At 36.1% G+C, this 24,582-nt stretch overlaps 1 long non-coding RNA gene across 2 annotated transcripts in view; it reads left to right on the top strand.

The window, feature by feature from the left end:
* The window catches only part of LOC147371948 (uncharacterized), a 172,455-nt gene that overhangs the window by 115,897 nt on the left and 31,976 nt on the right, over positions 1-24,582 (top strand). Inside the window, exon 3 of one of the 2 annotated variants that reach the window (XR_015164836.1) lies at positions 10,980-11,045. The exons of the other annotated variant lie outside the window; for it this stretch is intronic. This is a non-coding gene — a long non-coding RNA (uncharacterized LOC147371948). The remainder of the gene's footprint in view (positions 1-10,979; positions 11,046-24,582) is intronic. 2 annotated transcript variants of the gene reach the window in all.

The raw sequence follows: 24,582 nt of genomic DNA on the forward strand, positions 1-24,582 counted from the left end.
GGTCATAACTTTCCTTCTAAGGAGTAAGTGTCTTTTAATTTCATGGCTGCAGTCACCATCTGCAGTGATTTTGGAGCCCAGAAAAATAAAGTCTGACACTGTTTCCACTGTTTCCCCATCTATTTCCCATGAAGTGATGGGACTGGATGCCATGATCTTCGTTTTTCTGAATGCTGAGCTTTAAGCCAACTTTTTCACTCTCCACTTTCACTTTCATCAAGAGGCTTTTGAGTTCCTCTTCACTTTCTGCCATAAGGGTGGTGTCATCTGCAGATCTGAGGTGATTGATATTTCTCCCGGCAATCTTGATTCCAGCTTAGGCTTCTTCCAGTCCAGCATTTCTCATGATGTGCTCTGCATGTAAGTTAAATAAGCAGGGTGACAGTATACAGCCTTGATGAACTCCTTTTCCTATTTGGAACCAGTCTGTTGTTCCATGTCCAGTTCTAACTGTTGCTTCCTGACCTGCATACAGATTTCTCAAGAGGCTGGTCAGGTGGTCTGGTATTCCCATCTCTTTCAGAATTTTCCACAGTTTATTGTGATCCACACAGTCAAAGGCTTTGGCATAGTCAATAAAGCAGAAATAAATGTTTTTCTGGAACTCTCTTGCTTTTTCCATGATCCAGCAGATGTTGGCAATTTGATCTCTGGTTCCTCTGCCTTTTCTAAAACCAGCTTGAACATCAGGAAGTTCACAGTTCATGTCTTGCTGAAGCCTGGCTTGGAGAATTTTGAGCATTACTTTACTAGCATGTGAGATGAGTGCAATTGTGCGGTAGTTTGAGCATTCTTTGGCATTGCCTTTCTTTGGGATTGGAATGAAAACTGCCCTTTTCCAGTCCTGTGGCCACTGCTGAGTTTTCCAAATTTGTTGGCATATTGAGTGCAGCACTTTCACAGCATCATCTTTCAGGATTTGCAATAGCTCAACTGGAATTCCGTCACCTCTACTAGCTTTGTTCATAGTGATGCTTTCTAAGGCCCACTTGACTTCACATTCCAGGATGTCTGGCTCTAGGTCAGTGATGACATCATCGTGATTATCTGGGTCATGAAGATCTTTGTTGTACAGTGCTTCTGTGTATTCTTGCCACCTTTTCTTGATATCTTCTGCTTCTGTTAGGTCCATACCATTTCTGTCCTTTATCGAGCCCATCTTTGCATGATATGTTCCCTTGGTATCTCTAACTTTCTTGAAGAAATCTCTAGTCTTTCCCATTCAGTATAGGAGGGTTCTAATTTCTTTACATGTTTGATTAAAGCCACCTAAGTGGGTATGAGTGGCATTTTATTGTGACATTGCATTTCACTCTTATTAATGATGTTGAACATCTTCATGTGCTAATTGGTCTTACACATCTCTGTTGTGGAGGAATCTATGTTTAAATTCTTTGCCTTTTAAAACATATTATTTCTCTTTAGTTTTGAATTTTAGAAACTCTTTATATTCTGGGTATACATCTCATTAAATATGTAAATTGTAAACATTTTTATACCATTTTATGGATTATCCTTTCACTTTCATGATGGAATAAATTACAGCATGAAAGTAAAAGTTGCTCAGTCACATCTGACTCTTTGTGACCCCGTGGACTGTACAGCCCTTGGATTCTCTAGACTAGAATACTGGAGTGGGTAGCCTTTCCCTTCTCCAGGAGATCTTTCCAACCCAGGGATCAAACCCAGGTCTCCCACATTGCAGGTGGATTCTTTACTAGCTGAGCCACCCTGGAAGCCCAAGAATACTGGAGTGGGTAGCCTATCCCTTCTCCAGAGGATCTTCCCAACCCAGGAACTGAAACAGTGTCTCCTGCATTTCAGGCAGATTCTTTACCAACTAAGCTTATCAGGGAAGCCCAATTATGGCAGAAAAATTTTTAATTTTAATATTCTTAGATTTATAATTTTCTTTTCTGGTGTGTGCTTTTGGGGTCATGTCTAAGAAACTAGAATACTCCAAAATCACCAAGACTTAATACTGTAGTTTTCTAACCATTTTATAGTTTTAGTTATTAAATAGGTCATGGATCCATTAAAAAAAACAACAACAAAAAAATTTTGTGTACAATTTTTAAAGGTTACTTTCCATTTACAGTAATTACAAAATATTAGTTATATTCCCTGTGTTGTACAATACATCTTTGAGCCTATCTTTCCCTCCTGCATCCCTGGATAACCCTTCCCCCTCTCCTATTGGTAACCACTAGTCCACTAATTTTTTTCTCTATATCTGAAAATTGTTTTTGTTATATTGTTAGTCTGTTGCATTTTTTAGATTCTACATATAAGTGATATATAATATTTATCTTTCCGTGACTTATTTCACTTAATGTAATCCCCTATAAGTCCTGCCATGTTGGTACAAATGGCAAAATATATTTATTTTTATGCATGAGTAGTATTCAGTTATATATATATATGTGTGTATATATATATGTACATATATATATGATTTTATTATATATTAGTATTTCTGTGGGGATTTTTTTTGGATATATATCCAGGAGTGGAATTTCTGGGTGATATGGTAGTACTATTTTTAGTTTTTTGAGAAACATCCATGCTGTTTTCCATAGAGGCTGCACCAGTTTACATTGCTATTAACAGTATGCTGAGATTTCCTTTTCACCACATCTTCACCATCATTTGTTTTTTGTGTTCCTTTTGATGACAGTCATTCTGACCGGTATGGGTTTACATTTCATGTGGTTTTGATTTTCATTTCCCTGATGATTAGTGATGTTGAGAATCTTTTTATGTGTCTGTTGGCCATCTTCATTTTCTCTTTAGAAAAAAGAAATGTCTATTCAGTTCTTCTGTCCATTTTTAAATTGGGTTAATTTTTTTATGTTGTGCTATATGAACTGTTTGAATATGTTGAATGTTTTCGAGTTAATGTTTGTAAATGTGATTAGTAGAGATCATGTTTTGTTTTTGACATGTTGATTTCCACTTGTCCCAGGACCATATTTTGAAATGACAGTTCTTTCCCTATTTAATTGTGTTGGAACCCTTGTTGAAAATAATCAAAGTTAAAGGCAAAGATAAATTTCTCTACACTAAATTCTATTCCATTGATCTATATGTCTGTCAACGTGCCAGTACCATACACTCTTGATTACCATAGGTACATAGTTGGAAAGTGTGAGTATTTCATTCTTATGCTTCTTCTCAAAGGTTGTTTTGACTATTTTGGGTTCCTTGCAATTCCATATGAATTTGAGAATCAGCTTGTCAGGTTTTTTTTTTTTGTTTTAAATCAAGGTATAATTGACATACATTATATCAGTTTCAGGTGTATAACATTGCACTGTGAAGCAATCACCACAGTAAATCTAGTGAACATCCATCACCATACATATTTACAGAATTTTTTTTCTTATGATGAGAACTTTAAAAATTGACTCTCTTAGCAAGTTTCAAATATGCAATACAATATTAACTACATTTGCCATGTTGTACATTACATCCACATGCATTATATCTAACTGGAAGTTTGTACATTTTGATTCCCTTCACTCACTTCATTTACCTTCAACACTTGCCTCTGGCAACCACCAATTTCTTCTCTATATTTATGAACTTGTGTATGTATTTCTGTCTATGAGGGTTTCTCTGTTTGCTTGTTCACCTTAAAATTTCACATATAGGTGAGATTATAATGGTTTTTGTCTTTCTCTGACTGACATTTCTCATAACGCTTTCAAGATCCAACTATGTTGTCACAAATGGCAAGATTTCATTCTTTTTCATGGCTGAATAATACTCCATGGTGTGTGTGAGTGTGTGTGTGTGTGTGTGTGAGTGTGTGTGTGTGTGTGTAGGTGTATATATATGTATATTATATATAATTATATACCAAATTTTCTTTCTCTCTTTTTCAGTTGTGGGACACAGATTGTTTCCGTATCTTAGCTATGGCAAACAGTGCTGCAATGAATGTGGGTGTGCATATATCTTTTAAATTAAGTATTTTCATTTTCTTTGTGTAAATAGCCGGAAGTGGAATTGGTGGATCAGATAGTAGTTCTACTCTTAGATTTTTGAAAAACCTTCATACTCTTTTCCAAAATGGGTGCCTGAATTTGCATGTCCAACCACAGTGCACAAGGTTTACAAATGATAATTATTTAAAAAGACAACTGAGATTTGAATAAAAAAATGCATTTTAACTGTGAATCAATTTGAGTAGTGTTACCATCTTACCTGTATTAATTTTTTTTAAATCCATAAGCATGCAGTGCCTTATCATTTATATGGATCTTTCACTGTTTTCAGTAATGCTTTGTAATTTTTATTGTACAATCCTGTATTTGTTGCATTTATACCTAAGCACTTATTTTTAAATGCTATTATCAATGAAATTGCTTTCTTAATTTTAATATTGGAAGGTTCACTGCTCTTGTATAGAAATAACATTTATTTTTCTGTATTGATCTTTTGTCTGGCCATCTTCTTGAGCTTGTTTATTAGTTCTAGTTATTTTTTAGTGAAGTCTTTAGGCTTTCTGAATGAAAGATGATCTCACCTGCGAACAGAGATAATTTTACTTCTTTCCAATGTGCATATGTTTTGTTTACTTTCTTTGCCTAATTGCCCTGGCTAGTAATGAGAGAGAACATCCATGTCTTGTTCTTGATTTTAAAGTTTTTGGCTTTCATTATTCAGTATGACGTTAGCTGTGGGGTTTAGATGCCCTGTACCATATTGAGGAAGTTTCACTCTACTATAGATTTGTTGAGTGCTTTTATCATAAAGGATGTTGGATTTTGTCAAATGCTTTTTTTGCCTCTACTGAGATGATCATGTTTTTGTCTTTTATTCTACTGATATTATATAAATATTGATTAACTTTTGTATGTGAAACTGACCTTGCATGCCTTTCTTGAAAATTAATATACACCAACTCCACTTGATGGTGTATAAATCTTCCATATGTTTCTAGATTCTGTTTGTTAGTATTTTTTAAAGATTTTGTACCTATATTCATTGGAGATTTTAGCCCACATTTTTGTTTTCTTGTGATGATTAAACTAGCTTTGGCATCAAAGCAATACTGGCCTTACAGAACAAGTTGAGAAGCATTTTTTTCTCTTCTGTTTTATTTTTTTTTTGAAAGTTTATAATGAATTATATTAATTTCTCTCTAAGTTTTTGGTAGAATTCACCACCAAAGTAATATGGGCCTAGACTTTTCTTTTTGGATAATTTTTAAATTACTGGTTTCAATTTCTACTTGTTATCAGTCTGTTTACATTTTTCTACTTTATCTTGGATTAGTCTTGGTACTTTGTGTGTTTGTAGGTATTTTTCCATTTCACTTCCCTTTGAACTCTACTTTCCCTGCATCCAATAAGCTTTGATGTGTTGCATTTTTGTTTTCATTCACCTCAAATAATTTTCTTGTTTTGCTTGAAATTTTCTCCTTTTTCTCATTGGTCTATTAGAGTATATTATTTAAGTTATATGAATCTTTCAATTTCCCAATTTTCAATCTGTAATTGATTTCTAATTTAACTTCTTTGTGACCCAGAAATATTTTTTATATAATTTCCATCCTTTTACATGAAGTGAGACTTGTTTTATGGCCTCATCTGGTCTACCCTGGAGAATGTTAAATGCGCATTTGAAAAAAAAATGTTCACATGGCTGTTTATGCTGTAAAAACCTTTGTTCGTACTACTTTATTTATATAGTATTTTTCAAGTCTCCTGTTTATTTGCTGATTTTTGCTTAGTTGTTCTGTCTTTTACTGAAAGTGACTTATTAATGTCTTTTATGACTGCTGTTGATTTATCTGTTCCTTCTTCGTAGTCTATGATATTTTACTACATGTCATTTGGTCTTTGCTTTCAGGGGCATATGAATTTTTCAGTATAGCCAAATTGAGATGTAACTAATACACAATTAACCGTACATCCTTAATGTGTAAAGCTTTATGAGTTTGGCCATATGCATATACTTGTGAAACCATCACCACAGTCTCGAATTAATAGACACATTTTTCACCAAAAGCTTCTTTGTGTCCCTTTGTGGGTTTTTGCTCATTTACTTGTTTTTTGGAGACTATAATTGGAGTTAATAACATTTAACATGTTATCTACCCTCTTAAATTTTGAAAGTGCAAAGTACAGCAATATAATTTTTGACTGTAGGGACTATGCATTTCTCTAGAGCTAATTTATATCATATAAGTGAAATTTTATACCAAATGACTCTCCATCTCCCTTCCTTTAGCCCTTGGTTACTATTGTTCTGTTCTCTATAAAATTTCCTATTTTGGGTAATTCATATAAGTGGAATCATGCAGTATTTGTCCTTCTGTGACTGCCTTATTTCTCTTAGCATGATGTCCTCCTGATTCATCTATGTTGTTGCAACTGGCAGGACTTCTTTCTTTCTTAAGACTGAATAATATTCCATTTCAGGAATATACCACTTTTTCTGTGTCCATTAATCTGTAGATGGACATTTGGGTTGTTTCTACTCTTTGTTGGTTGATTTGTTTACAGATGGGAGAATGCTTTCAAATCTGGTCTCATCCTGCTCTGAGTACCCCTGAGTGGTTGTAGTTTGGCACATGTACACAGTCTTCCCAATCCCTAAATTTGACTATAATCCCAGGAAGACTCTTGGACAAACCTTTCCAGATTCTCTCCATTAAATTTCAAGTTCCTTTGATATTTGCTCATATCCTTTTACTTGCTTTCAATGCTGCCCTCAGGCAAGTTGTTCTCCACTCTGTTCTAAATAATGTCAATCCCCTTCAGCAGATGTGGAGCTCTTCGTTTAATGGCTTGCCTTCTCCCTTGAGCAGAATCCTTGCACCTCTGTACCAGAACTGGAGTTGATGACTCACTTTCCCTAAAGTGAAATTCCCACTCTATGAGTGGTCATGGGTGGGAATGGCAAGCCCTGATCCTCTGGACTGTCTCTCCTAGTAGGAACTTCTCCTCTGTGAACATGATGGAGCAGGGGCAATTGGAGTCCTTTTATCCTCAGGCTTCCCTATCTGAGGAGGGAGCTCTAGCCTTCCTGGCTGTACCTATCTGGAGTGAAGTTTCTAGGACACAGAACTGGAGAAATAAGGAACAACTGTGTCTGCGCCTTCTGAAGTATTAGCTTTAGTCTTGGATCTTGGGGGATAAGGAACCCTGTTTTCTTGGCTGACTTGCATAGAGGAGAATGCTCTGAGTAGTTTCCATAAGATGGTGCTGGATGGGAGAGAGAAGGGATCAAGTTGTGGCCCAGATGCCACAAGTTCTCACTGGTGGCCCAAATGTCACAGGTTCTCACTGTTCCTGCTGAGATTTAGCATATTTTCTTCAGTGACATTTTCTACATTTGTTCTTTCCTCATAGGACAATTTACAGTAACAAATTATCATTAAAAAATAATATTAATCTGTTAAATTGTTTTGCTGGGAGAAGTGTCTACCAATCTTTTTAGTCTGACATTCTGGAATTTCTGTCCTCAGTCTAATTTTTAATCCAAAGATACATTTTAATCCAAATATATATTTTACTGCCTTCAGTAATGAAATGTTCATTCTTTCTTCATTATTATTCAAACAGTGTACACTATTAATGCTCCAGATGTGTATAGGTGAGTCATTGATGGTAGAGACTCAAAATTGATTGAGATTATTTTTACTTCCTGTCTGAGAGTTTAGAACCATCTGGGAGACATACATGCATGCACACTATACAAAGGCTGAGACTACAGATCTTCAAGATGTCAAGGGCTGAAATAGAGTTAATACAGATAAAAGACTTTCACAAACCCTTGAGCCAAACATGACATACTTATAAGTTAGAGTAAATTACTCCTTAAACATTACAAAACAGAAAATTAAAATATCCCTTCATGAGTTAAATTGAAAATAGGAAGTATAGATTGCAAATAGGGATATGCAAAGATACCTTAAACAGAAATGGATATCCAAACAGAAATTAGATTTTCAGCATAATTTATTAATATCTATGAAAGGTATATGCAATAATATTTAAAGAGATTCCAGGAACATAGGAAAACTGTTGATGGTGATGATTGTAAACAAATAGATCCTGTATGTATTGACAATGTCATTTCTGGTGTTAACATGAAATATGGATAAGAAAATTTTAGTCATTAGTTTTTAGTATTTTCATTTTATTAGCAAGAACATATTTATTGTGAGATGGACAGTGTGTCTTAGCCTAATTACTTTAATATTTGATTCAGTTAAATATCTCCTTGTGTTTGGTCTACCTGCTCATTAAGGGACTTACGATTATGATCTATATTTCCATGTAGTTCTGTCTACCAGGTCTGAGCTAACTTTTCTTGTTCATACATACTCTATAAAACATGCTAATTTTATTGCCACTTTGTAATTACAGATTTATATTCAGATTTCATGTATCACATACAATTTTGAATAATATGGGCATGCCTCTGACAAATGAAGATATATTCATTACGATGATAAGATTAGGTTTCTGTTCACATGGAATTGCACATTAGGTACTAGGTTATGATGAATGAATCAAGGTAATGCAGAATGCAGGATGTCTTGGGAGAAAGTGAACTGCTTGAATTCCCTTAGAAAACACACTTCTTTACTTGGCACAAGGGAAGTGTTCAACTGCTTTCTTGCTTAAAATCTCTACACAAACTAAACCGATAAGTTAGATGATGATAATCATCATTTTGAATGCTAAGGTGTCTCAGGTTCTCTGCTAAGTTTTGTGCATCTCTCATTTAAACTCTGATACACTGGCAAGATAGTTTACAATGAGTTGTGGATTAATTTCCCCATTTGCAAAAATGTAGGATGTTGATTTCTCTGTATGTTTCTGAGGTTTTGACATTAGTGGATTTAGCTTCCCTTGAAATTTCAGATTCTATTTTAAAGCTTTCCTTTTTTGGAGCTTGTCTGGTTTGGTTCCTTAGTGGATAAGTAATGTAAGCATTTTCTGAAGTCTTATGTTAATATAAATTAGTTCAAAAACTTTACATTCAAATCAGGGGAACATGCCATGAAGATACTTCCTGAAATTTATCCTTGTACACATGTGAAAACATACAACACACAAAACCGATGCAAATATGGATCTCACCCGCAAGTGGAAATAGACATATGTATGTGACACCTTCAAACTGACAGAGCCATGAACATATGTGTACAAACAAATACAAACTCAGACAGGCACATGTACATTAAACACATACAAACATAGTTACACGTATGGGCATACACACATATGTATGCATATACTCACAAACATGACCATACCCCTAGACACATAATCACATTGAAACACAACTACATACTCAGGCATATAAGTATATGCAGACACATGAATATATACACTTAAAATTCACCATGATATAATGGATACTTTCTAGAAATAAGTAAAAAATTAAATAATTTGAAATACATAATAGAGCTTACGTATTTAAATAGTACATATTTTCTCTGATATGACCATTTTAATAATTACAGTAAAGAGTCTGCCTGCAATGAAGGAGACCTGGGTTTAATCCCTGAGTCGGGAAGATCCCCTGGAGAAGGAAATAGCAACCCACTACAGTATTCTTGCCTGGAAAATCCCATAGACAGAGGAGCCTGGCAGGCTACAGTCCTTGGGGTCACAAAGAGTCAGACATGACTGAGGGAGTAACACTTTAGAGTCCTCAACCTCTTACAGAGATGTTTAGGTTTTAGAAGATGGTACTGTTACCTGGAGACCTACATCCTGTCATTCCAAATTCAAGCCAAATCACAAGAATCAGAGGACTTCCCTGTTATCCAGTGGTTAAGAATTTGCCTTTTAATGCCAGGGACGTGGGTTCCATCCCTGATTGGGAAACTAAGATCCCATAAGCCTGCATGCCAGTCTGTGTGCTGCAATAAAGACTCAGTCATAACATAACTTCCCTTTTGTGGGAAGTGGTAAGATAGATCTGTCCTGTAGGTAGCAAACAACCAAAAAGTGATTAAATCACAAAGTGAACAATCAAATTCGTAATTAAAGAATGGATTGTATTTTGTCTTTATGACTACACTATGTATCAGTTCAGTTCAGTTCAGTTGGTCAGTCGTGTCTGACTCTTTGTGACCCCATGAATCACAGCACGCCAGGCCTCCCTGTCCATCACCAACTCTGGGAATTCACCCAAACTCATGTCCATGGAGTCAGTGATGCCATCCAGCCATTTCATCCTCTGTCATCCCCTTCTCCTCCTGTTCCAATCCCTCCCAGCATCAGAGTCTTTTCCAATGAGTCAACTCTTCACATGAGGTGGCCAAAGTATTGGAGTTTCAATTTTAGCGTCATTCCTTCCAAAGAACACCCAGGACTGATCTCCTTTAGAATGGACTGATTGTATCTCCTTGCAGTCCAAGGGACTCTCAAGAGTCTTCTCCAACATCACAGTTCAAAAGCATATAGCTATAGGTAATTTTATGTCATATATGTGGAAAGTTTTACTTATATCAGAAATGAATGAAACAGAGCAGTTAGAAGTAAACATAAAAGGAAAAAGAAAACTTTATTAGTCAGGAGAATTGAAATTGGTTCCTGTCTTCCTTAAGAAGATACACTCATTCCTCATGGTCCTTTTCTCTTAATTAGGGTGCTGCTTTAGAGGCACTAGTGGTAAAGAAGCTGCCTGCCAATGCTGGAGACATAAGAGATGTGTGTTCAGTCTTTGGGTGGGAAAGATCCCCTGGAGGAGGGCATGGCAACCCACTCCAGTATTCTTGCCTAGAGAATCCCATGGACAGAGGAGCCTGGTGGGCTTCAGTCCATAGGGTTGCAAAGAGTCGGACATGATTGAAGAAACTAAGCACGTACACACGTTAGAATAATTTAAAACATCTCATATCTTTTGTACATTTACTGAGAAGTACATTGAACCAGTCATGGCCTCCAAGTAAAGAAACACTAGGTTAATAGAGAACTGGAAACCTGTTTTTCTCTTGTCCACAGTGTTAAAACTGAAGCATCAACAAAAAGTATCAGCAGCAATGAAGATAGTGGAAAATTAGCTGGAAGGTAATATTTTATATAATTTCAGAAGTTAACATATATGGTCAAGTATATTCTATGTATCATATACTTTTTCCTCTAATGTTGAAATGACTAATCTTATTTTTCTGAGAAAGTTCTTCAATGAAGATGATTCAATGATCAAGAGAGTTAAATGCTTAGTTCCAGGTTTAAAATATCTGTGACACTTCTGGGTAACTCACTGCTCAATGGCGTAATTATTTTTAGTCAATGCATTTTCAGAGTATAATTTTCAAAGAGTATTTGCATAAAATAGGGCACAGTGAAATTATATTTAATGGTACTGTCATTAATATAAGGAATCAGCAGTTATTCAGAAGAGAAGTAAACAGTAACAGTTTTGAGTCAATGTAGGCCTACATGGAATTAATATTTAATATAAAAAGTATGCTACCTTTTATGTAAAACTGTTTCATGTTTAGTCTGTCTTCCATGACCACAAAAACAATATAAAACAAAACAAAAACGAGCTAAAACATTTCTAGATAGAGTGTGCCTCTGTGATTTTGTATTTATGCCAGTGTTGTGCTGTTTCTGAAAATGACTGTAGATGCTAGGTTTATGTTATCTTGATTCAAAATATGGATTCATTAGTAAGTATATTTTGAACTTAATTAAGTGACACAATATTTTTATTGTGCCTTCTCCCAATATTTTTGGTAACTAGTCTTTCTAATTAATTTTAGCACTTGGAAATGATTTTAATCTGTAAGATACATGTTTATATGTTGATCTCAATGCAATTTCCCTAAAAATTTAGAAGCATAGGTTTTTTGGATCATTCCAGGGGACTACTTTTGTTGAGTGCCAGTGTCATTTAGCTGCCAAAATCAAGTAGACTTTTTAGTGCCTACTATCTTAGTATTAATATTTATGCTCTATTTTGATATTTCTGCTCACACTCAGCTCCTTAAAACTCATCTTCTTTTCTTCCTACTGCATTTTTCTAGTTTTCCTGTGCTTACTGGATTCTTTATTTCCAATATTTGTCATTTTCTGACCTTTCTTTTAATATTGATGTCTCACAAGGCTTAAGTCTTGTTGTTGTCTTATACCCTCCCTGGATAATCTTATACATTCCATTCTCCTTTCTTTTACTATATTTTTATGATAATGATTTTCCTAATTTTGTAGCATTTCCATCTGAAAATATACACCTAAATTGTTTATTTAAAAACGGAATCTACATACCTACCCAATAACTGCACAAGCTCCATTCTATCAAATTGTTACCTCAGTTGGAAATTCTATAATCAGTTCAGAGTTAATGTGTTATTTATTTACTATATCATATTTGCATAGATTATGGAAAACCTGCCTCCAATATAAGGAGATATAAGTGAATGGGACTTTCACTGTGAGGAACAAAAGGGTAAAAGAACAAGAATACAGAGAAGCTCCTTCCTTCTGTTGATCCTTGTGGCCAGAATGGTGATGAGTTGGGTACTCTTTTTGAGAAATCTGCTTATCTGTGTCTCTCTTTTCTTGTATTTAAATGGCAGGGCTGCAGTGGCAGGGGGTGTTTGTGGGGAGGACAGACTCCACCCTGTAGCCTAGATGGGCACTAGATTTCTTAGAACACGCATGAGGATTTGGAGGTGGAAGATCTGGGATAGATGAAGAAGGAAGACTCACAAATTAGTGGGAGAGAGTGGCAAAGCTCATGGATAGCCCCCACAAATATAGTGGCTTAAGTGAAGTAAAGGTTTATTTTCCTCATATAAAAATACTCCAGAGTTGGTGATCCGGGGCCAGTGGGAAAATTCTGTCATCTCCAAGGTCATGCTGCTCATTTTCATTTTCCAGTCATTGGGAAAGAAGGAAGATAAAATTACCCTTAAAGATGTTTGTACACAAGTTGAACACATTGCTGTCAGTTATAATCTCATTTGTCCTGAATTGAGCCACATGAGTATAACTAGCTACAGGAGGCTCTGTGAAATACATTTTGTACGTAGGCAGTCATGTGTCCAGTAGAAATGCAGGAGTTTCTATTACTAAGAGTACATGTGAAGGTAGTTAACTAACTTCATCTGAGCAAGGAACATGGGAATATACCAGGTCAATATCTAGTCAGGAAAAAAACAAAAAATCACTGATAGTTCAAATAAAGAGGGAATAAAAAAGGGGAATTTATACAAACTTTTAAAAAAAATCTGGAGGACCCACAGAGAATAATAATATCTTACGTTGAGACTAGGAAGCTCCAGTTAGGCCTGAGATGTAATGCAAAGGGGGGAGGTTATGTATAACCCAGATGAAGAAATTACTGTTTTTATGAGCTGAAGTACAAAGTGGAAATGGAATGCTACCTTGAGAAGAGAAAACTGCCATTGTTACTGGGTTGGAAACAACAAGCCCACACTCACTAGAGAAGTCGCTGCCAGGTGACACCAATGTACACTGTTGTAATTGCTGGAGCTGCAGTCCTTGTTGTTAATACTATGGAGCTTCTGTCCCCCGCACTGCTGAAATCAGAGTGCTGTGGACTATTAGTATCTGTCTGTCACGAATGGGCCATGGTTCCTGGTATTGTCAAGGCTACTGCTGTCACTGGAAACATTATTCAAAAGTAGAGTGATTTCTACCTTCCCACCTTCTAATGGGGCACAAGTTGCCTCTCAGTGAAATAAACAAGCAAGAGACTGGTTGGCAGTGAACTAAGAAACATGGTTTGGAGATCATTCAGCTTCGGCTCCATAGAGGTGTAGAGGAAAATATGGAAGCTTGAGGGTAAAGCTGTGAGCTAACAGTTAATTCTGTCACAGGGCTGTAGAGCTTTTGTATGTTCAGTGACCAGGAAGAGCATATGCAATGAAATGACATTTGAGCAGAAACCTGAATGAAATTAGAGCCAGAATCATATGGATACCTAAAGAAGAAAAAGAGTACTTGAAAGAATGTGGGCTGGAAATGTGCATGGCATGGTGGACAATGTAGTTGGACAGCAGTGAATAAGATATTAAAGGCAGAAAGACAGTTGAAGGTGCAAGCTCATTATGCAAGCTCATTAGGACATTATGGTTCATGGCAAGGACTTTGGATTTGATTCCAAGTGAAATGGGAAGCCATTGGAGGGAGGTAAGGGTATTTTTTTTTTTTTTTAGTTAATATAAGGAGGTGTGTCATAGGATCTTAGTTATTCAGATGTATTACAGAGACTCAATAATGTTTCCATGTTACAAAATATCAACATGTAAAATGGAATAGAAAAAATATGAAATAACTACTAGAGCACAAAGGAACTTAATAAATGAAAGATAAAAAATATTATTATAGGATAATAACTTGAGATGACTGAATATGGGAAATTATCTCAGTACAGATACTGAGTATACAGTATAGACACAGTACAGATGTAAATTTACATCCTCCTAATCAAATTGGCTAGACTTTGGCGTCCACTTATTTGGCCAAGCACTAGTCCAGATGTTGCTATAGAAGGATTTATGGATGTGATTAGCATTTATGATCAGTTGACTTATATAAGAGCTTCCAGGTGGCACTAGTGGTAAAGAAACCTCCTGCCACTGCAGGAGACCTAAGAGTTGCAGGTTCGATCCTTGGATTGGAAAGATCCCCTGGAGGAGGAAATGGCAACCTACTCCTGTATTCTTGCCTGGAGAAACCTATGAACAGGGAGCCTGGCAGGTTATGGACCACTGGGTCTCAAAGAGTCAGACACAACTGAAGTGACTTAGCTCATACACATGCACAACTTTGCATAGGTAAATGACCCTCTATAATGTGGTGGACTTCATCCAATCAGTTGAAGGCTTTAAGGAAAAAGACTAATTTTCTGAAAAAGTAATTCTACCTCAAGAGTACAATATCAACACTTACTTGAATAATATCAAGACTGCCGGTCAGCCCTATCAGTTTCAGACTCGCCAGCCCCTACAACTGTGTGAGCCAGTCCTTAAAGTAAATTCTCTGTCTCACTCTTTTACTCTTGCTGTATATACCCTGTTAGTTCTGTGTCTCTGGAGAGCCCTGTGTGCAGTGCTTAGTTCCCCAGTCATGTCTGACTCTTTGCGACCTCATGGACTGTAGCCTGCCAAATCCTCTGTACATGGGATTCTTCAGACAAGAATAACGAGGTGGATTGCCATGCCCTCCTCCAGGGGATCTTCCTAACTCTAGGACTGAACCCAGGTCTCCAGGAATGCAGGCATATTCTTTGCCATCTGAGTCACCAGGAAGGCCCCTGTGGAACCCTAAGTAATACAATTCTTCTGTTATACACAAACCAAAAAGAAATTCAGATGAAGTAAATAGATGTGAAAATATAAAATTGCAAAACAATTAGTTACATGTATTCGCTTTGTATTCAATAAGCTGCAATGTGGTTTAAATTGAATTAAAATATGGTTTAAATGTGGAATAAAAGAAATCACAAGTAAAAAGATTAATATATTTGACTAAAATGTAAAAAGAAAAATATTCCATCTATGACTAATCATTATAAACATTAAGCTAACAACAAATGAGAAAAAGGCCAAAAATGATTAATATTTTTAATATGTTAAGAACTACTAAAAGCTATAATATACTAATATAAAAAATTTACAATATACAAGTAGAAAGGCTTAAGGGCATACATAATCTCTAAAAGTATGAAGATGAATTAGTAATAAAATATGATAAATATGGAATGTCATATAAGCAATTATATGAGTTGTAATATTCTTGACATATACTATTGGTGGTGTTTTAAATGGATGCCAATTTTTTGAAAAGCCATTTGGTAATATGTATTAAGGGCCATTGACACAATAGATCTGCTTTTAGAAATATGTCCTAAGGAAATAAACAGAGATATAGACAAAGAGTTATGTACAGTGGTATTCATGATAGAATTATTTATAATAGTACAAAATTGGAAGCAGCTTGAAATAATCAACAACATGGAGAGTGTTAAATAAATTATTATACTTTCAAGTAAAGGAATATTATAAAGACATTAAAAATCATGCCTTGAGGAATATATAATGACATGGGAAATGCACAAAATCTAGTTAATTGAATTTCTTTTTTAAAAAAAGATTCTGAAATTGCCGAATCAAGATTGTGATTTATGCTAACACATTTAATTGCCCTTCACCCAAGTTTAGATTGAAATGAACAAAGAATAAAAGGGGTAATAATTTATTTCAGTACTGAAAAATTGGGAAGAGAGCAAGAAACTGAACAGTTTGTATCAAGACATAAGTATTCATGTGAAACTTAAGTTCTTTTTCTTCATTTTTCCTGTGTTTTAGTTTAGATTTCATACTGCCATGGTGGGTGGGGTTGCAAGTCCCATCTTTTATTAGGATAGAATGTAAATGTACCTCTAGAACAACAGCAACCAAAAAAGTTGTGTTTCTCAAGTGAATGCTTTCTCTGGACTTAAGGAAGAGCCAATATTTTTCATTATTACATATTCAGGTACAGATTAATGTGTGATTTTCCTCTTCCTGAATACCCACTGTAAGTTACTATGGAAGAAAGAAGACAAGAGAGAGAAACCTGAAAGGGAGTGAGTGGGTCACCTGTTGTTTAGTCACAGCCACCTTTAAATACCTTTGTACCAATGTGTACTGAAGTTTCCCCTAATATATGTATATGTAGTGGTCATTCAGGTCACCTAGAATCTTCCAATTTCTCTGACTCCCAGCTGGGGTCCTAACCATGTGGATCTCCATGGGTGGATCTAAACCCAATATGGAAACCCACTCAGTTAGGCTATTTGGTGTAAAACTAAAAAATTAGTTGTAGCTTAGAGCCTAGAATCAAATAAAGCCAAAAATATTATCTTAATTTTTACGCACACTCCTTCTCTCCCCAGCTCCAACTGCATACTTAGGCAATGAAGAAAAGAACAGCCTGAACACATCACCAAGCAAAGGTGGCAAAATAAACAGCCAGATCATATGCCGTAATGGCAAAGGCCTTTAAACAGGCCCTTTCATGACAAGGCAGCAGGCCTTGGAGCCAACTGCCCTTTCTAAGTTGCTTGGAAGAGATTTTATCCTCAGAGGATCTATCATTCCCTTATTGATCATTTAATATTTATTATTATTGCTATGTGCCAGATGATGCATGTATGTGATAGTGAATAAGACAGATATAAACTCTGCTCACCCATGGTCTACAGGCTAATGTGAGATGTAAGCAGAGTAGGTGATGACAGTAGTGTGATAACAACTTTGGAATCATACAAAAGACCTACTAGGAAATGTAAAATCATTTCAATTTTCTTTTCAGTGCAATAGGAATGTATTGCCTTGATGGAGTTTATCCAGTAGAGTATAAAAAGATTTTCATTATCCAAAGATCCCTCAGGCTTCCATGTAGAGGATGGATTAGAGTGTGGCAAAATGGAACCAGTGATCAAGGAGGAAACTTAGTAATCCAGCTGAAAGGTGGTGATGGCTCGATTTGGGACAGTGGTAGTCAGAATGGAGGGAAATAGAAGCTTTAATATATCTGTAATAGAAATGGTTATCAGGACTTGGTAATAAGTGTAATGTGGGAAGAAGGAGAGTAAAGGTCAAAAGATATCTTCCAGGTTTCCGATTTATTTATATATCCCTACATGAAATATCCCTACAAGGGGCTTCCCTCATAGCTCAGTTGGTAAAGAATCTGCCTGCAATGCAGGAGATGCAGGTTCGATTCCTGGGTCAGAAAGATCCCCTGGAGAAGAAAATGGTAACCCACTCCAGTATTCTCGCTTGGAGAATCCCACAGACAGGAGCCTGGCAGACTTCAGTCTATGGAGTCATAACAGTAGGACATGATGGCAACTGAACCACCACCACCACATGAAATGTAGTGATTTCAATGAAAAGGGAAAAGGTAGGTGGAGGAACAGGGGGGCAGATCAGTACTTCATGGGAGCCATGTTAAAATGGGATGCTTATGAAATATTTTAAGTGTATTTGTATTGGGTTGGCCAAAAAGTTCATTCAGATTTTTCCTTAACATCATGTGGAAGAACCCAAACTAACTTTTTGGCCAATACTGTATATAAGGTCTAAAGCTCAGATAAAATATTGAAGTTTTAAATAAGTGTAAGGCTCTTGTCATATAGTTAGTGTTTAAAGCCATAAGAACAGATGAAGTTCAGTTCAGTCACTCAGTTGTGTCCAGCTCTTTGCGACCCCATGAACTGCAGCACACTGGGCTTTCCTGTCCATCACCAACTCCCTGAGCTTGCTCAAAGAGAATTCAATCATCTTTCCTTCAGTTCAGTTCGGTTCAGTCGCTCAGTTGTGTCCGACTCTTTGCGACCCCATGAATTGCAGCACGCCAGGCCTCCCTGTCCATTACCAACTCCTGGAGTTCACTAAGACTCATGTCCATTGAGTCAGTGATGCCATCCAGCCATCCCATCCTCTGTTGTCCCCTTCTCCTCCTGCCCCCAATCCCTCCCAGCATCAGAGTCTTTTCCAATGAGTCAACTCTTTGCATCAGGTGGCCAAAGTACTGCAGGTTCAGCAACAGCATCAGTTCTTCCAAAGAAATCCCAGGGCTCATCTCCTTCAGAATGGACGGGTTGGATCTTCTTGCAGTCCAAGGGACTCTCAAGAGTCTTCTCCAACACCACAGTTCAAAAGCATCAATTCTTCAGTGCTCAGCCTTCCTCACAGTCCAACTCTCACATCCATACATGACCACAGGAAAAACCATAGCCTTGACTAGACGGACCTGTTGGCAAAATAATGTCTCTGCTTTTGAATATGCTATCTAGGTTGGTCATAACTTTCCTTCCAAGGAGTAAGCGTCTTTTAATTTCATGGCTGCAGTCACCATCTGCAGTGATTTTGGAGCCCCAAAAAAATAGTCTGACACTGTTTCCACTGTTCCCCATCTATTTCCCATGAAGTGATGGGACCAGATGCCACGATCTTCATTTTCTGAATGTTGAGCTTTAAGCCAACTTTTTCACTTTCCTCTTTCACCTTCATCAAGAGACTTTTTAGTTCCTCTTCACTTTCTGCCATAAGGGTGGTGTCATCTGCATATCTGAGGTTATTGATATTTCTCCTGGTAATCTTGATTCCAGCTTGTGTTTCTTCCAGTCCAGCATTTCTCATGATGTACTCTGCATATAAATTAAATAAGCAGGATGACAATATAAAGCCTTGACGTACTCCTTTTCCTATTTGGAACCAGTCTGTTGTTCCATGTCCAGTTCTAACTGTTGCTTCCTGACCTGCATACAGATTTCTCAAGAGGCTGGTCAGGTGATCTGGTATTCCCATCTCTTTCAGAATTTTTCACAGTTTATTGTGATCCACACAGTCAAAGGCTTTGGCATAGTCAATAAAGCAGAAATAAATGTTTTTCTGGAACTCTCTTGCTTTTTCCATGATCCAGCAGATGTTGGCAATTTGATCTCTGGTTCCTCTGCCTTTTCTAAAACCAGCTTGAACATCTGGAAGTTCACGGTTCATGTCTTGCTGAAGCCTGGCTTGGAGAATTTTGAGCATTACTTTACTAGCATGTGAGATGAGTGCAATTGTGTGGTAGTTTGAGCATTCTTTGGCAATGCCTTTCTTTGGGATTGGAATGAAAACTGCCCTTTTCCAGTCCTGTGGCCACTGCTGAGTTTTCCAAATTTGCTGGCATATTGAGTGCAGCACTTTCACAGCATCATCTTTCAGGATTTGCAATAGCTCAACTGGAATTCCATCAACTCCACTAGCTTTTTTCATAGTGATGCTTTCTAAGGCCCACTTGACTTCACATTCCAGGATGTCTGGCTCTAGATAAGTGATCACACCATCGTGATCATCTTTCCTTAGTGAACATTTATTCATTGTTTTTCAGATTCTCTCTAAACTTAGTTTCGTTTATATCATTGCTTCAGAATTGGTAGGAGTATTTTACAACCTTCCTAATACTGCAAGGTTTCTATTAATTTTCTTGGTACTTCCCCCAATTTTGATTTTAAATATTCTGAGATTATGTTATGCAGCCCTTAAGTCATCATAGCTGTTTCATCCTTCTATCAAATGACAATCCCTGTATCTTTGCCTTGGATACCCATTTACTCTATATTTTTTCCAGAGGGCTACCTTCTAACATCCCTCTTCTTTTCTTTAGCTTCGGCTACCTCTCTCTTCTCTACTGCAGCATTTGAGAATGTTCAAATTTTTCTGGTCCTCAGAAACAAGCAAGTTAATCGTGAATTCCTTCCATTGATCCCACATTCCATTTCTGCTGCTGAATGAGCTCTTCTCCTTTACAGCCATAATTCTTTACTCTAACACCTTTTCTGTCTTTTGCCCTGACCACTTTACTAAGCTGTGTTTGCAGTGTCACTCCAGATATTGCTGTTACTAAATCCAGTGGGCACATATCTTACTTGACATCCCTGAACCAATTCATAATTCCACTTTGGCTTCGGTTCCATTAAACTGTCAACTTTTTCCTTCCTGCTCAGTCTCTCCTGAGTTTCAACACATAGGTAGGGAGAATGGACAGTTTTCCCATAATTTTCATAAAATCTCAAGGGGTCATCATTAAAGCCCTGTATTTACATTTCCTGATAGTCAACCAAGTCAGTAAAAAAATTCAAATCTTATGCAGATAGCATTAGGCAGATATTGATATTGGCTTATTTTGAAAATTATTTTATTATAGATGCTACATAAAATTATCAGTATAAGTCAGTGTTTATTAACAAGTAAGAGTTCTATAACAGGATTGAAATAATACATGCTTGTGAGGTAGTTTCAGGTTATGATAGCAACTAATGTTCATTTTTGTTATCTTGATACCGACATGTATTAAAATTAAGTTTTACTTGAATTAATGGTCTAGAAGTTGCTGATTACTGTTGTGCTTCATGGTTTAGTGTACATTATTTGAAGATGATCATATCAGAGTGCTCCAGAATTCAGTAATTGCTCCCTGCAGAGTGATTGCTGGTTTCTCCTTTGAAGTAGCTTGTCTTAGGAAAGTGTATCATGCAGAATGCATGATCATTTTCTTTTATTTTACTCAGGAGTTTTAAATACATGCAGTAAAGGTAAAAGTTGTGTTTTTATTCCAAAGCACAGTGAAATGTCTTTTAAAAAATATAGGAATTCCAGCTATCACTGTTTGAAAGGGCTTGATTTTCTCTCTGAGATCATGAATCTTTGATAAAATATGCAAATAATTATAATTGTATGTAATTGCATATCAGTTTTCCATAACTGTTTTTGATAGTTCATATTTTTACTACTCTCCAGTTTCTGTGATTTACTCCTCATACTTTTAATTATTAATGCATATTCAAATGTAGCATCAACATTTTAATATAAAAAATTTACTTTGTTTTTTTCTGATCTATTATTTTATGAATATTGAGATAATTTTTATGTATACAATTTTAAATAGCTACAGAAGACACGTATTATCTCCATCCTGTCAGGATCTACCACATTCAAACCATAAATATTGGAGGGGAAATGGGACAATATATCTACTAAAATCTTATTTGGAATCAACACAGTTTAGAGTGAAAGTTATTATTCACTATTTATTAAAGCCATTGTGAAGATGGAAATATTTTAATAAATTACTGTAGCCAGTTCTCATACCATCAAGTCAGAATCTTTGATTGGCAATATCTAGATATTACTGTTAAAACAAAATCCCATAGATAGTCTTAATGTGCAGCAACTTTTGAGATATGCACAGCTTTAGTTAAATAATAGAACACTTAAGTATTAAAATCAGGGTGTAGAGCATACCTGTAATTTAATAAATGGTAAGTGTTATTGTTATTAGTGGAATTGCTGTCATCATCATCATATCATCATTTTTCAGTTGTAAATTGTAAAAATGAAAATTTTCATGTTAACTGTGCCACAGATATGCATGAAATTGTTATAAAAATCAGACCTATATGTGGACATATTTATATATGTGAAATAATAGTATACCAAGTAGAAAAAAATCTGGGGTAAACATACACCCATTAGGTGCAAAGGGCTTCCCAGATGGTGCTAGTGGTAAAGAATCCACCTGCCAATGCAGGAAATGAAAGAGACGCAGGTTCAATAGCTTTTTTAGTATTTTTTTGCTTATTCTCTTTGTGTGTTATCCTAAGATCTGATAGCATCATAAATTTATTTCTCACTTGAGTTTTCAGATCTTATCTGTTTTAATTGAAAGTGATAGTCGCTCAGTCTTGTCCAACTCTGCGACTCCATGGACTTTATATAGTATATAGTTCATGTAATTCTCTAGGCTAGAATACTGGAGTGGAAAACCCATTCCCTTCTCCAGTCCCTCAACACAGGGATTCAACCCAGGACTCCCACAATGGAGAAGGAAATGGCAGCCCAATGCAGTATTCTTGCCTGGAGAGTCCCATGACAGAAGAGCCCAGCAGGCTGCAATCCATGGCATCTCAAAGAGTCATACATGTCTGAAGCATCTGAGCTCCCACATTGCAGGTGGATCCTTTACCAGCTGAGCCATCAGGGAAACCCAAGAATACTGGAGTGGGTAGCCTATCCCTTCTCCAGAGGATCTTCCTGACCCAGAAATTGAACAGGGATCTCGTGTATTGCAGGTGGATTCTTTACCAGCTGAGCGACCAGGGAAGCCTTTATCTGTATTAAATGTGGTATAAAATTCAAAGTTATGCATTGTGGCTCTTCATTGGTGAACATGGCACATCCTATAATCTGTTATTGTCACATTAGACTTTAATTTAGGGTGGAACAGATATTAAAACATTTATATTTGAGGATGTAAAGCCAATAAATGTATAATGGCTGAATAAATGTTTTTTTAGGGAATTCTATTATGCACAGGAGGGAGACAATTCTTACTCTCCTTAATCCATCATATACACAAATGACAAGGAAGATTCAATTAACACACCTCCACTGGAAGACATCAAAATCTGGAGAAGGAATGGTGTCATAGTAGTGTCTAACCAGAATGAAGCCTATTTTGAGAAATGAATATTGATTTTTATGTTTACTGACATAGTGATGAGTTCTTCAAAATGTGTAAACTGAAGAATTCATCTAGATGGTTGAATGTTATCTTTTTGAAGAAAAGTTAGTGTCCTCCAGCTTTATCGATTGTTGGTAGGGAATCAAAATCAAATATCTTATGACAAATATCAAAACATAAGTTAAAAATGAGGATGATACTTAAGAATCATTGTAAAATCTCTTTAATTTACAACTGAAAGATGATTGATAGTGCATACAGACTTGAAATTGAAAATTTTGAATAGATTTTTCATAAAAATCAGCATTAATGAGAAAACACAATATTTTAAAGATATTTTTCTGCTCCCGTTATTATGTTTAAAGCAATTAAAAATATATAGTGCCTATCAGAGTGTCTTGCACCCTCTAGACTGTCAAATTACTAATATAGTAAATATCAAATCACGAATTTTTTAAATAAATTCAAATATTTTAGTTAGCAGTATGGTTTCAAGTCCTGGTTACTTATGAATTCACTATGTTTCTTTAGCTATGACACTGGTTTTCCTTAGTTGTAAAAAGAGGTTGAGAATAACTACCTCATATCATTTTTGAGATGACTATATAAAGGAAAAAATAGGGTTTAATTCTAAATTCTGTTATTTTCTATGAGGTTGTTACATAGTCAACAATTATGCTGCCACCAAACATTGAAAAAGTGTCAGAATAAATGAAATAACTCCTCTTATATTTGACCATCAGAAAGTGCAGAACCATGATCCCAAAGAGAAGAGAATCAAATGAGGCAAGCCCTATGAATGCCCTTACCTTTTATGTGGAACTTTGTTCAGAATGATGTCTAGAGAACAGGAATCAGAACATCTCAATGTCCTTGCAGAGTTTAGGAGAGAGAGATTTAAATGAGGGAAGGTACCTTGAGGGGAGACTACTTGAGTGACTGAAGCTACACATGAAGATAACTCCAGAGACCTTCAGAGGGGTCTTCAGTGAATACTTAAATATGAAGGCCTGAAGTGATACTTGATTATGCCAAGGAGATAAAGGAAGGTATCTGCTGAGTGGCATGCCTCAATCAATGATTTTGAGGTGAAATTATGTATGTGTTTATAATGTGCCTATTAGTGTAAATAGTTTAGTTGGGTTGGAGAAATCATTAAATGGACGGTGAATTTATAACTCTGCATGACCTGTAGGTATGGAAATGCACACTAAGAGCCACATACAAATACTTTTGCTAATGAAGGATACAAAAACAGTGAGAAGTATTAAACAGTGATAGAAACAAGCAGTAAAAGCCTTAAAAAAGAAAAAAAAAAGTGGGGGGGTATTCACCAAAGAAAGATTTAAAAATAGCATTGAGTGTGCTGACTGAAAGCATAATTTCAACTTAAGACTTACTGTGGGTGAATCTGAGAAAGTAAGCTCATTATGCTTAAGAAATCTATAGAGGAATGGGACTTTACATTTTAAAGAGATAAAGGATTGTTAATAGAAAATTATGGTCTGTTGGAGGGGATCATTTATTCCTCACTCATGTTCCCATAGAGAGGGACATTGTTTAAAATGAT

Source organism: Bos grunniens, chromosome 5 (genome assembly GCF_055505025.1).
Source record: "Bos grunniens cultivar Pamir isolate PY7600 chromosome 5, Bosgru_T2T1.0, whole genome shotgun sequence".
Taxonomy (NCBI): domain Eukaryota; kingdom Metazoa; phylum Chordata; class Mammalia; order Artiodactyla; family Bovidae; genus Bos; species Bos grunniens.